Raw genomic sequence first — 14,467 nt, 5'->3', positions numbered from 1 at the left:
GCACCCTTTGGTCTTTGCATGTCTTGAGCAGATAGTGAGGCTGCAGGGAAGCAGAAGGGTGTTTGTTCCCAGCCCTGGCACCCGGCGTCCCCCGGGAGGGAGGCGAGAGGCCAGGGAAGGTGCACAGGCTGCCTCTCCTGCCTTCCCCGGGCATGGGAGCAGCTGGGAGCTGGCTTTCCCTGTGAGCCACAAGGACAAGGAGGGGAAGGAGCTGTGCTGGGGTTCCTGAGGAAGCTTTGCCCAGGAATAAGCGCCAACATTGCCACTAACACGGCCGTAAGCAATGCTGCGATGCTCTGGCAGGGACAGTGCTGAGCACTGCACTACAATTGGGGCTTTGCCCTCCTTTTCTCTCAAACCTCATGCGTTTTGTGCCTCCAGCAGTAGGTGATGGATTGTAGGAAAATCTCAGCCTTAATTCAGAGTAAATGAAATGTTTTCAATCTTTCCAGGTCGGATATAAACACCTCAGAATCAAAACCCACAAAGCCCATCAGAAGTGCTTCACAGATTTATTAAGTTTTAATGCCACGGTTTTTCAGGCAGGTATGTGATTTTGGGCAAGGCATAACTCTTGGTCCTCAGCTGAAGCACTGCACACTCCAGCCTTTTCCCTCTCCTCCCATGGTCAGCCTGGGCCCTCAGCTCACCAGAGCAGCACTGCCAGCAGCTTCACCCATCTCGGCTGAAGGCCTTCTGTGGTCTCCCCGGCCGGGCAGGCGAGCTGGGTTCCGCTGTTCCCTTTTGTTCCTGCCATGTGGATCTGTTCTGGTGGGAGTCCCGCAGACGGGGATAACCAGAGGTCTCTCGGAAGCTGTGGTTGTCAGTGACATCCAGAGGAGGGCTGGGACATCTCTGCCCTGGTGCAATGATGGGTCTTGAACTTCTTTGGCTGCTGACCCTTTTCAAAGTGACTGCCCAGCTGTCCCCACACCTGCTGGGGACACCCTGCCCCAGCCGGGTGGTGTGACACAGGTCTCACGCTCGTCCTTCCCTCTGGTGCAGCCCAAGAGTGCTCTGCTCCATCCCTGGGCAGCAGAGAGCCTTGGCCGCAGGAGATAATTGCTCTGCTGCAGATGGGAGATAAAAAGTAAAATTCAGGCAGCAGGTGCTGGAGGAACATCAGCAGGAGGCAAAGAGCTCCTTCGTATAAGCTCTGCCTCTGCTCTCCTGTTTATTGGGGTTTTACTGGAAATCTTTTGGAGCATTGAGAAGAATAAAGTCCCCCTCCTCCCCAAAAGAAAAACCTGGATCCCGACAACCCCGAGCTTTCAGGGAAGGGGAAGGTGCAGTGACTGCTGCCCTGGGGGTGGCTGAGCTCGGCTGTGGGTCTGGCCCATATGCGAGGAGATGAACCAGGACTGTGGAGCCCTGCTGCTGCCCCAGTGCATGAGCTAGCCCTCTGGGTCATCCCTACGGCTCCCTGCATTCCCATGGCCCGTTCTGGGGGCTTGGGAGCTGCAGCAAAAGGCGGGAGCCTGTGCCATGGATCCCAGCGGGAGCAGTGTCGGACGCCAGCCCCAGGCAGCCTGGAAAGTCTTGCTAAGATGCTTGCCCAGAGAGACGTGCTGCTGCATCCTTGGGCAATGCCAGCCTAATCCCCCCTTCTGAAATCGCACGCACATCAAAGAGATTAAAAAAACCCATGCTCTGCATATATTATCTTTTGCATTTCGAGATCGAGTTCTTCAACAGTGCCTGTTCGATCTGATGGGATGGAAGCTTTTTCTAAAGGTACTGAAGAAGATGGGTGTGAGAGAGTAATTCGGGGCTGGGAGTAATTTTTCATCAATGTACTTGAAGACAATCACAGCACTAGGAGGGAGGCCTAATTGTGGAGTTGTGTAATTAGTTTTTATGTCACTGCAATTATTCTGTTGGCTACATATAAAGAACATGGCAAAATGCAGCACTTAATTTTAAATCAGGACTTGATTCTCTTTCAGTAGGTAATTGATGTTGATCACATCACTTAGCAGTGACTATAAAATGCGCTATTTAGATTGTAAAAGGATGGAGAAAGGGACTAAGCAGATAGGTAATTGATGGATCATCGGGCTGCATGGGAGGCAGCATTAATCCATCAGATGTCAGTTGTCTCTGTTTCCAGCCACTTCTGGCCATCGTTAGTGGCCCAGAGCGTTAACGAACGCGGAGCCACCGATCCCTGCAGCCCAAAGCGTCGCACACCGCAGTGAACAGCCGCTCTGCCTGCGGACGGCGGTGTCAACCGGTGAATTTGCACTTCATGCAATTGATTTCTTGTGTCTAAAGACCTCCTGCCAGGGGCAGGCGTTGCTCTCTGCTGCTCAGGTTGAGCGTGGGGTGGGCTGCGGGGCTGGTCTCCCTGCACCCAGCATCCCGGTCGGGCTCCAAAGGGGAAATCAGGAAAGCCAAGAGAGCACAAGTGGGTTATTCCTGTGAAACGGCACTGGCAGCTTCTCAGCCAGCAGCTTGACAAGTTTAACATTTCGCGCTTTGGGTGAGAAGTTCCCCACGAGTGATGTGGTGGCAATCAAAGTGATGCTCATGTCAGGGTTGCTCACAAGAACAGCTTTTTTGGCACTGCCCTCGGAGGGGAGAATACTGGGGGCACCTTCCAGCTCGTTTCCCGGGGACAGCCACACTCCCTGCGTCTCCACGTGTCCCACTCATGTGAGCTGGGAGGAGAGATGCCAGCGCCCTGCGTGAGTCCCTGTGCTTGGGACTTTGCTCCAGGGGATCAGTAGGAAGAGAAGCTGAGTTGGTAAAACTTTTCCTTGCCTTTGCCACTGGCCATAATTACTCGATTTCAAGCAGTATTTGCAAGCGGTTCCAATGATTGGGCGAGGACAGGAGTGATGCTCCTGCACTGTGCCAAGCAGAGCCAGCGGGCACAGCCTCGGGGCAGGAGGCGAGATGGCATGGTGGCTGCAGGGATGGTGCTCAGTGACCTGGGGTGACTCCTGGGCCACCTGACCAGAAATTCAGATTTTCTTCAGCAAAAACACGTGAGTTTGTGCCCAGGAGCGTCATGTGCTCAGCTGCAGCCACCCTCCTAGTGGTGTGTGGCTCCCTTATATTTCCAATGAACAATCCAGGAGGTTTTCCTACTATTATCTTTTTATTTTTTTTCTAAAACAACCCCGAGAATGATAAGCAGCATCCCCGCACCACGCGCTCCCCAGAAACGTGGTGCCCAGTGAGCGAAGAGCACACAGTGCATTTAAGGAGGGATAATGGCTGTGCCATAATTGCTGGGCGTTCGGGGGAGATTTCACGCTCAGCCTGCGTGCGGCTCGGTGCTCGCGGCTGTTTCCTGAGCCGGCGCGCGGGGAGCGGTGCCGGGGCATCCCAGCGCCGCAGCCAGGCATTGATTCGCTCCGGTCCCCGGGGCCGAGGCTGGAGAAGAGAACCGCGCGGCGTGCAATGTGTTGTTCTCCCGGATAATGAGCAAACTCAACAGGCTGAAGGCGACTTCAGACAAGTTTCCAGGTGTCAGGTCTGGGCTTTGCATTCTACACTCGTACCAAAAGAGATGAATTTGTGGCCAGATGGTCGCTGTTCCTACAGTGCGGGGAGAGAGTCCCAGCAGGGTTGTTGTCCGAAACACTATTCCCCTCCAGCCTTTCCTCTCTTCCTTCCTCTCATCCTTTGCTGTAGCTCCAAAAGAATTAGATTAAATTGAGGCTCCAGCAGTGCCATGTGTAACGACCTGCAGATCTGGCACAGCACTGCTTTGCCTCCTAGAGCACTGGTGATAGCCACAGCCGGGCAGGTGCCACGCTGGGATGGTGAAACACGTCTTCACAGCTCACAAAGTGAGGTGTGACCCAGCCTGAGCCCGGTGCAGACTACTTTCTGCAGTGCAGATGCATCCGGAGAGAACAGATCTGAACACAAGGCTTGAGACCGGGCAGCATCACAGCTGCCGGGCTGCCCCGCTTCCTTTGGGAGTGCTTTCTCTCACCCAGTTTGCGTGCTTTACCCGTCTTTTGTTCCCTCCCTGGGCACAGTGTTCCCCCATGGCACCTCCTTCCTCCTCTCCTTTACCGCAGCTGAGGCCGCTGCTGCCAAGCGGGGGCAGAGCTGCTGGAGGGGCTTTTTGGGGTCTGCATCGCTCCTCTCGCTGCTGGGACCCGGGGGGTTCTGCAGGACCAGCTCTGCCACCGCAGCATCACCCTCCCCAAATTGCCGGACCATCAGCCAGCCCCTGCTTGCAGCCTCCGGTCTCCACCAGCCCAAACGCCGTTTCAGTCTCCATCAAAACCAAAAACGACTCGTCCACGGCCAGCAGGCGAGCGGGGCTTTGCTGACAATCGCTCGGAGGCTTTGGAGCAGTAAATGGGATGTGACGAGCCGAGGGACCGTCCCTGCTCTCGGGGAGGCTGTGCCAGCGGGGCCGAAGCTTTGCGGGCGAGCTGGTGCAGAGCCTGGGGCCGGGATCCCAGCGAGTGTCAGCCCCCGGCGCCACTTCTCCCCCTCGGATGCATCCGCGGAGCCTGGGTTATTTGGGAGCCCCACAGTGGCAGACAACCCCGGCATTTCATCGCGGGCTGTGGCAACGTCGCTCATCGCAGCAGAGCGGTTTGTGGCACCCAGGCTTCCCTCACCTGCTTCCATTTGATACCGGGTTTTGATTTAATTAGATAAGGTGGCAAAGGTGATCAAAAAAATGAATGAATCAAAAAAAAAATCATAATTCAAAGCTGATTTCCTATGAAGCTACACATGATTTATAAGCAGAGAGGAGAATAAAGCCTGGAACAAGAGCAGAGGGGCCTGGCGGGTGCATAACTGTTGCGATGGGAACATGAAGTTTTTACTGCCGCCAGTTTGGCTGCCACAGGGCTGGGGCTGGGAGCTGCAGCCTGGCTGCACCGGCGGTCCCCAGGGCCACATCCAGCGCTGCCACTTCCTCGCCCCCGCGTCCGAAGCATCCCTGGATGCACAGCACACATGGGTTTGGGAGCGAACGCCAGGACAATTAATGGGGACGCTTCCCATAAAGTGGAAACAAGGAGGCTGTAAATCTCAGCAGTGCCGCACACATAGGGGAGAGGCATAGTTATGAGCAGTTATTCCCTGCAAAAATGGACTTTAAGTCATCACCTATCACCAACGCCTAGTGCTGGATGCTCTGAAGTGGCCCGGCACAGCCTCTGTGACTCCTTTTACACCGCAGTGCAAGCGAGTGACCCCGTTGCCTGCCACCTGGGGATATTTGTTGCGTGTCGGCACCTGCTCACGGGGTGATTTTTCACCGTGTCAGATATTAGTTACAAACGGTTACCAGGCCCCACGCAGCGCTTCAGCAATATTGTCTAACAAAACACTGCCAGGGAAGCACATCAGTCGAGCCGGCCAGCTCCTGGGAGCCCACGTGGTGCCAGCACGTGTAAGAGCACATCGACGCAGCCTCTGAGGCAGCCCAGAAGGGCCGAGTTAAGGTGATACAGTTCCTAAATATCTCGGTTTGGGATTTCAGAGGTTCAGCTTCCTCTGGGCTGCGTGGTGCAGGGGGGATCCCAGCACCAAGTCATCCTTCGCTCTAGTAGCTGGACTTCAGGGGAGGATGATGTCTATGGGCACCTGGGAAGCAAACAGCCCTGCAAAGCAGCAACAAGACCGAGCTGCTTTTTTAGGGCCTCGGCTCCGTACCCCCGTAACGACGAGGCTTTGGGGAAATGGCCAGGCACGTCCACGGCGCAGAGCAGACGATGGTGAAGCGAGGACCCAGCTGCCCGATCTGTCCCGCCTGCAGCCTGCCGGCAGCGTGGCAGGGGAAATGAAGATGTTATCGAGCAGCAGCACGCAGCAGTAATTGAAAGCCTTTTTGCTGCTGGAAACCCTCAAGGCTGCCAGTCTCGTCTGAGCTGCCACTTGCAGACACTTTTTCATTTCCTCTCTGTTTTTGCCTAAACTTTCCATCGAGGGCACCGATTCCTCATCACGCAGCCTGAATGGCAATGATAAATATGTAAATACGGAGGTATTTCCAGCCCCTCTCCTGGGCTGTTGTGGATAAATTTGCCATGCCTGTAGCCTCCTTTTCTCTGCACATGCTAGGAGCAGCAGGCTCTGCCTGAAGCTTGGCAGGGAAAAGCTTTTGGGGAAGCTGCGTGCCAGAGGATGTGCAACAGCACTTTGGTGCTGCTGGAGGATGCTGACAGCCTCGTCTCTGGGTCACTGTGGGGAAAAACAGTGGCCAAAGTGATGGGGCGAGCGAGGCTGCTCCCCTGCCTCCCCCGGTGCCTCCTCGCTGCTCCCCCATGCAAGCCCCCGTGGGGAATTCAGAGCAGGAGGGGAAGGGTAAAAGCAACAGCTGAAAAGCTGAAAATGGGAAGTATGAAGAAAGGCTCTAATTTTCCCCAAATCTCTTAATCCATTAATCACAGTGAGAATTCTATACGGAAACCTCCCTCTCGTTTAATACCGTCTAAAGATTGTCAAGATAGTAATGACTGTTTTGCGGGGGAGGAGGAGGAGCGAGGTGGGACAGGCTGGAGCCGTGGGCTTGTCTCCAAGGAGAGGAGATCAGCCCTTACCAGCAACGAGCCAAGCACGTGGATGAGCAGCGATGAAAAGCTCCGCTGGACCCTGCAGCGGGAGAGCTGCAGCAGATGCTGGGCAGATCTGCCTGGGCAGCTGAAACAGTTTTTAAGGGTTTTAAGAGCAGCCTTGAATGTCCTCTCTCCCCCACCGTGCCCTTCCTCCTCCCTGTTCATGCTGCTCCCTCCCTTGCTCCCGTAAGTTTCAGGAGTTCCCAGCTGTGTTCCTCCCCGCCCTGCTGTCATGCTGCTTCTCACTCCCTTGCCGCTGTGGGAAACAAAAGGCTGGGGAGAATGAGGGAAGCCTCCAGCCCCGGGGGGGGCAGCAAAGGCGTTGTCCTCCCTGCAACGCCACTGCTACCGTCGGAGATATCCCAGCTGCAGAGGGAATGGTTTTGCAGGATTCATTTATATTAGGAGTTTCCTAACAGCTCCATCCACCCAAACCACCTTCCAGCCCTTGACCAGAAACAACCAAGGTGCTTTTCCACGTGAAGAGACTTCCCACAGATGAGAACGGATTTGCCTTAATGAGATGTGGTGCACATTTTAGGGGCTGCAGAGCCCCATGGATCCATGGATCTCCAGCTTTGTGAGGTGCTCACCAGCTGGGGAAGCTAGTCATCACCAGCAAGCGCCACTTCCCTGTGCTGCACAACATGCAATACCGGTCCCATGGCCTGTGTCCCAAGATGGAGACTAATTTTCTAAAAGGTGGAGACCCTTTTATGTGCTATGAATGTAATTTGTAGTAAACGTACCATGAAAAGAGGATGGAGCAGGGAAGCGAGGTGCCTCAGCTCAGGCTTTCCACTCGCACTTCTTGATGCCTTCCCCCCTCTTCACGCGTTACCCCAAGCTGACACAACACAGACCCTACCCTGCACCCTGGTCCAACTGGAGGGGCGTTGCCACTGAAAGGAGCTGGGGACACTTTGCAGTGACCCACCCGTTGTCACAGATGCCACCGCATTGCTCTTGCAAGAAGGACACACCCAGGCGAGGCTCAGCTGGGACGAGCCCGTTCGTGGATGGAGGTTTCTGCAGGACCCGTCGGAAACCTGTGGGCTTGCCCCTTGCCTTTGTCACCGAGTATTTGGAGCCAAGGGAGGATTTCTGCTGCAGAGGCACTGAGGCAGCCGGCACAGCACCTGGCATCTGGGCTAAGGGAGTCGGAGCTGCTCCTTCCGGCCTCCCCCGGGTCCTGGAGCATCGCGGTGCAGGACAAGCAGCCTCCCCTGTGCCTGATGGGGTCTGGGGCGAGCAGGATCCCCTTCTGGCCTCCTTCCTGGCCAGGCCACGCACTGACCCACGCCTAGCACTTTCCTCAGGCTTAGCACGTTCTCTATCAGCCTGGTGTGCTTCGCTTTACCAGCAACGCTAGCTTCGAACCCGGAGCTGCATCAGAGCAGCTGAGGTTCCCTTCCTTGCCACGATGGTCACGCAGACCTCAGACTGCCCTGTCTTCTGCTGGGGGAACATAATGTCTACAAATCAAGGTGCCTTCCTGAAGCTGTTACCTGCTTTCCTCCTGGGAGGAAGATAGGAGGAATTAGTATGCAGCGTCTTCCTCGAGAAATCAATGTGATCTCAACTCACTGTGAAGTTCCCTGACTCCGTTAAACATGCTGCACTGGTAAAGACTAATCCTCAGAGGAGAAAGAGTGGAAGAAAAAGAAAGAAAAAGACATTTCAGTGACTAGACAAGGCTGAAATGTTGCAGAGGGCTGAATCTTGCCAGTGCTGGGGCTGGCTTAGAAGTCCCAGAGCCAAGAGGGCTGCGGAGTGGAGGCAGTCCAGCTGTTTATCACACAGCTAAGAATCAGCCATAATTGTTAATTCTAATTAAAGCTGTTGGAAAAAAAAAAAAAAAAAAAAAAGTAATCAAGAGTTTCCTTTCAAAAAAAGGCATTTCAGCTACATTAAAAATTTTGGTTTTTAAAAAGGGGAGAAATGTTGAAAATTTTGCAGCAACCCATTTCAGCATTTTCAAGATGAAAAGGGATATATTTTTGTTGTGAAATGCATCATCAATTCAAATGTGTTTTATCTTACAGTCTGAAGAACAGAAATAGTTTTCAAACCAAAGCAAAATGGTATTTTTAGTTTTTCTCTTTAAAAAAGCCTATCTGGGGGTTTCTGTCCTAATTAAGAATGATTTCTTCCCTTTTTATTTTTTTCATTTTTTAAACAAATGGAATAATCTGTTTCTAGCTAGCTCTACTCTGAAATACTTGTTCCCTTCTCGGCATGCCCACCGTGCCTTAGGCAGGCACACAACCTCAGGACGGATCCGCGATGCTTGCACCACCCTGCTCGAGGTGCCAGCACTGCCAGAACTCCCCTGGGACTCGAGCTGGGCTTTACAAGAGCTCACAGAATCAAAGCGGCACCAGCAAAATGGCACTCGGAGTAACTGGGTTTAATGTCTTGGTGTGAGTGGGAGTAATTTCAGGATTTCTGCGTAGCTGTGTTCTGGGCAGAGAGGGCTGCGAGGCAGAGCAGCCCAGGGGTTCTCCTCCATGGCACGAGCAGATCTCATCTATTGCACCGAGGAGGTGGTTCAGGGTCTGTTAGGTGCTGAGCAACGAGGAGGCTGCAGTTTGCAGCATGTCTTCTGCATGAGAGCACTGAAGGGAGAGAGGGAAGAGGTAAAAATGGGGCCAGATAGGAATCGGGAAAGGAAGGGGACAGCAGGGGAGGGGACTCAGCCAGGCAGCAGCTCAGAGGAAAGGAGCAGGGCATCTGCAGGGCTCTGCCAGAGACCAAAGCGAAAAATGAGATGGCTCTGCAGCAGTTACATGGGAAGCGAGGGAGAACTGCACAGATGCCTGGAACTGCCTGAGTGCACTTCAAACGGTAAAAGACCTGGGCACGCAGCGAGAAGAGACACAGGCAGGCCTGAAGGGAGGGGACCCGCCGCGGTCACATCCAGCCGTGGACTCGGGTCCAGCTCTCACAAAGATGAATCCAAAGCGCCTGTGGGAGGCCACAGGGCCCTTGGCCAGGGACGGAGTTGCAGCTGAACCATGGCTGCTTCTTGCCGTGCTGTTGTCACAGGGAAGCGCTGGTGAGTGAAGCCTGGAGCGTCCATTGCCTGCAAGAACACTGAGACTCACATTGACGCAGCCCTGACACAGCCAGGGAACATCACAGCGGGACAATTCATCCCACTGGGTCCCTAGGAGGTCCCCAGGGTTGTAGGGTCAGTGCAGATAACATAGTTTTTGTATTCGTATTTTTGCAACAAGGAGATCAGGAGCAAGAGTCAGCTGCTCCCTAAGGGAGATGGAGCGAACATGACCACGGCAGAGGGACCTGCTCACCGGAGGCACCATCCCACCAGGCCTGAACGCAGCAGGCAGGGCCAGGCGCTGGGTACAGGGCCTACCAGCAGCCCCACAAAATGCAGCAGGTGTTGTGCACCCAATTTGAAGTAATCTTTGGTTTTTAACAAGATCCACACACCCAGGAGGAACATTTTTTTCTCTTTTTTAGTTGAAAGCTGCAAATTATCGAAAGCCTTACTGTTGCTCTCCCCAGTCGCTCTTGGGCAAACAAAAGACGGTTCTAAATGTGCTTTTCAATTAAAACAATCCAGATGCCTTTTGCTCATGACTCACCCTTGTCTCCCTTTAGCCTTTAGTCTTAAACTGCTTCACTGTTTGGTCTGATTAGCAGTGTCTACTCGGGGCAGAGGAGGCACTGGAAGAGCCTGAGGTATTGCAGGTCAGGATTAAAGTGCTCTGCATGCCATTAACTGTCAAAACTATAACTAGCTGAAATCAGGGCAATTAGATTGCTCATGGATTACAGCAGCAACCGCTGCAGCTATTCATTCCACATGCTGTGCGCTTAAACCACAGCCTTGACATTAAAGTGACGTGATTAAAAGCAAGTGTCGGAGGCTCAGATCTACGCAAGAGCTCTGCAGGCAGGGTTAAGTCCACAGCTTCTTCAGAGGCCTTCTGGGGTTGGACACCCCAGGGTCTGGGAAAGATCTCCAGCCCCTCAGCAGAGCCAGCTCGGCTTTCAAGGCTGTAATGCCATCGCGTGGTTAGCGCCGGGAAGGGGAATTGCAGGGCTCTCTCCGCAGAGTTTGATGGAAAGCATGGCTCTTGTTCAGACAGACAGAAAGCCCAGAAGTACCTCTGCTTAACAAGTTAGGGTCTAAGAGAAAATCTGTCTCTGACAGAAAAGTCCCTGCTCTTGCTTTGAGAGAGGGAAAATGATTAATTCCATTAATATTTCTCCTTCTAGTTCAATTCTCTAGCTAAGAAAGCAATTTCTTTCAGGCTGAAGAATCTGATTTGGGTCTCTACTTGGGTACTGAGGGCTAATTTTCTCTTTCAGCATGGAAGGACACAGTGCCATATTGAAGCAGTAAAGGTATTTTTCTTCCCTGATTGAAGCTGGAGAGTTCAGCGAGGTCAGCTTTGTTGTAAACCTCCACACCGACATCAGTGCTCAGATGCATGCTAAAGGGCATGGAGAACCAGCACAGGAAACACAGGAACTGTGAAGCTGGAAACAATAAAATCAAGCACCAGCTGCACAGCTAGCACAAACTAGTGAGCAGGCTAGTCAGCTCTCTGCTTGCCCCTTTTACTGCACGTCAGACGCACAAGGTAGGAAGAGACAGTCAACTGCTTCCTGGTCTTTTTTCAGCCCAAGGACACAGGGGCTGTTACGTGTGGGCTGCTCCTCTCCCAACACAGCCTGCCTCATCCCAGGTGATGCTGGGACTTGTTCTGCCCACAACAGCCATAGATCTGTGCTGGCACAGTTGCAGGTGTTGCGCGGTGGAGAGCATTAGGCACTTTCCCATTTAGTGTTGAAGCTGGTGACTCATTAACTTTCCCCTTTCGTCTCTCAAGTATCTCAGCAAGACAGCGGACACTGTGGAAAAACTCCTCTCCACAGAGCTGCCCCACAGGCCAGCACAGCCCAGAAATGGAGGGACAGCCCTCTGTCTCGTCACCAGCAAGGCATCTACATGTGGTTTTCTTCTCATCATGGGTTGTTCACAGAGCAAAGACACTGTGGGGAGTGCTCAGAAGAGAGCCCCCCAGCACAGTGAAGTGCACCCCAACTGCTCACAAACCAGCCCAGGATGGTCAAACTGGACAGGGGCTGCAGAACAGTTGCTAAGCGAGGGGTGCCAGGAATGAAGGACAGCAGTTTCTCGGCTGTGCTCCAAGACAGAAGGGCCAGGCGTATTGCCAAAGCTGATGAAAAGTTACAGTGATGGAGTGACAAGTAACAGCAAACATAGAGGGCACTTCGTGGTTTTGGTTCTTGAAGTCCCGTTGCCCGTGGCTGCGGTACAGGCAATGAGCTCTTCCAAACCCCTGAGCCAGCTGCCTGAGCAACAGCTCCAGTTTGGAAGCTGTATAATTCATTAGCGCAGCACGGGGCGCAAACTAATATGCCCTGCCTCTCATAGTTAGATGTTTTCAACAGGACCGAGGAGATGCTTCAAAAGCTTTCTGAATGCCAAATATCAGAACTCAGTGAATCTCCATGCCAGGAACAGCCTCTTACTTCACAGCATAGATTTCCCTGCACTCCTGCACAGCTTTCCTGGGTAGTTATTGGGCACGGAGCATTGGTTCCTCACATGCAGTGAGCGGGGGTCAAACAAATGTGTGCATATTTGCAAAATTTGGATAAAAGGTGTTATGCCAAGGGAAGCATATCAGCTCTGCCATGGGGATCAAGTAAAGCCCATTTCTGCCACAGCTTCCTGGCAAACACACTCTCTACATCTGCTGCAGCCCTTCCGACTGCTGAGAAATTGCTCCTGGAACAGGCCGAACCCAGCGATGGCTTGCTTGGAGCCTGTGCTGCAGCAGTCCTGCCAGGTCCTGGTTTGCAGAGCGGAGCATAACCACACGGTGACCGCGAAGAGCGCCTGGCTGGGCAGCAGGTCCTCCTGCGTGCCTGCACTGCCTGACCGAACAGCGGCCACAGCGCTGGCCACATAGGCTGCTTGACTGGCCAAGAGCTTTCGGGGGGGTTTCATCTGCTTAACCGTGCTGTGCTTCCTCCTCTCCCAGGCGGGATTTCAGCCTCAGCCGATGTCAGAAACATCACATTATTCTTTGATACTGAGATACCTGCTAGGCCTGTTGTTCATTTTCGCTTGGCAGAGGCTAAATACACGCTCTTTTTCTCCCACAAGTGCAGTGTTGGGGACTCTGATGAGTCCGAGATGCTTTGTTTCAAGGCAGATTAGAGATATGTTACCACAAAACAAAAGCACAGCCGGCCTTCAGAAGAGCTCCTCTTGTCTAGACAGAGCCTCCCCTGAACTCCCTGCATCCCAGCACAACCCTGCAGTCTGTATTCAAAGCAACACAACAGGCTCCAGAAGCCTGCTTACCCCTGTTGAGTAAATGCTCAGTTACAGAATAAAGGACGGATCATGTCTGTGAGATTTTGCTCCCATAAATAAGCAGGATGGTTTGAATCAGGGCATGAACCACTCTTCTGGCACAGTGCGAGGGATCCACTCGAGGGATTTGCGCCAGCATGCAGCTGTAATGCTTCCCAAATATCTGTAAAGTGGACCTCTAGGGAAAGCCCATCTCACGTGTGAGCATGGCTGGTGATCAAAGGGCAACATTCACCCCCTCATAGAATATAATCTAAAGGCAGAAGGGACTGCTTGTTCCCTTCCTCTGCTCTGCCCTGTGGTGTTAGGCCCATCCACACCGAGCCCAATCACTTGTGTGAAACGAAAACATTTCAGTCATTAGGAGCCAAAACTGGAATGTGCCGCAAGCACAAGATATGGCAGACCGTGGCACAACCACTGTTGGAAACTCCTGCAGGAGCAAGAGCAATGCTTTACGATGCAGAAAGCAAAATATCTGCAGCTCTAAAGCATCCACCTTTTTCTACGTCCCTGTCCAAGCCCACTGCCCCCCTCAGCTCCTGGCCTCCCCTCGGGCCAGTACTCCCCGCAGCCCTGCAGCTCAGGTGTGGGGCTCAGTGTCCTGGCCCTTCCCTACCCACTGCACCCTGGTTCAGTGGAATTTGTGCCCCTCGGACAGTCCCTGGAATAAACGAAAGGCCGATGCTGCGGGAAGAGGGAGAAAGCTCAAGAACAATCATGGAGAAGCACCGAGTGAGCCAGCCCCATTTCCTGGGCAATCCCCACCTCACGCAGCAGCGGCTGCAGCGCCCTGTGGGACCTCACGCTTTTAGGGGCATGAGCGGGGCACTGCTGCAAAGCGCTTTTATAACCTTCAGCGCCTGGTCACGGACACTCGGGGCATTTACTCTGTCTTTACTCTCGCGGGCACCGCGCGGCCAGACACAACCCAACCGCCGACACCGACGCGAACCCCACCGGGTGCCTCGCCTCCGGTCCCCGCAGCTTCCCCCGGCCGCTCGGGGGGGGGGAGGCCCCGAGCCGGGCCCGCCCTGAGGGCGAGGCCGAGCCGAGCCGGGGCGGTGCCTGCGGAACCACCTCGGCGGCGCGGCCGGGCCCGGCCTCTTTGGGCGCCGCGGCCATGAGGTGAGGTGGGGCCGGGCCGGGCCGCCATGAGGTGAGAGCGCGGGTCTGGGCGTCTGCTCCCCTCCTGGGCTGTGGAAGCGGGGTACACCGTACATTTCCAACTTATTTAAATAGATATATATTATTTGTTTTATTTATTTATTATTTATTTATTAATTGTTTAAAAATATTTATTTAAAATAAAATCTGTTTATTTATTTTTTGTTTTAAATATGCTTTATTTTATTCTTCCGTACGCTCCGTACGGCGGAGGAGCCCCCCTGGGGCCGTGGTGCCGGGCCCAGCCCCGTCCCGGCGGGTCGGCCCAGCGGCAGTCAGCCCCCGGCGCGGCGCCGTGCCCGGGCGGCGTTACACCGCTGGCAGAGGAGCCAGCGCCTGCCGAGAGTGGAGCGGCTCCGCGTGGAGCCGGTCC

Source organism: Cygnus olor, chromosome 14, assembly GCF_009769625.2.
Source record: "Cygnus olor isolate bCygOlo1 chromosome 14, bCygOlo1.pri.v2, whole genome shotgun sequence".
NCBI lineage: Eukaryota > Metazoa > Chordata > Aves > Anseriformes > Anatidae > Cygnus > Cygnus olor.
This window is presented reverse-complemented; position numbering follows the sequence as displayed.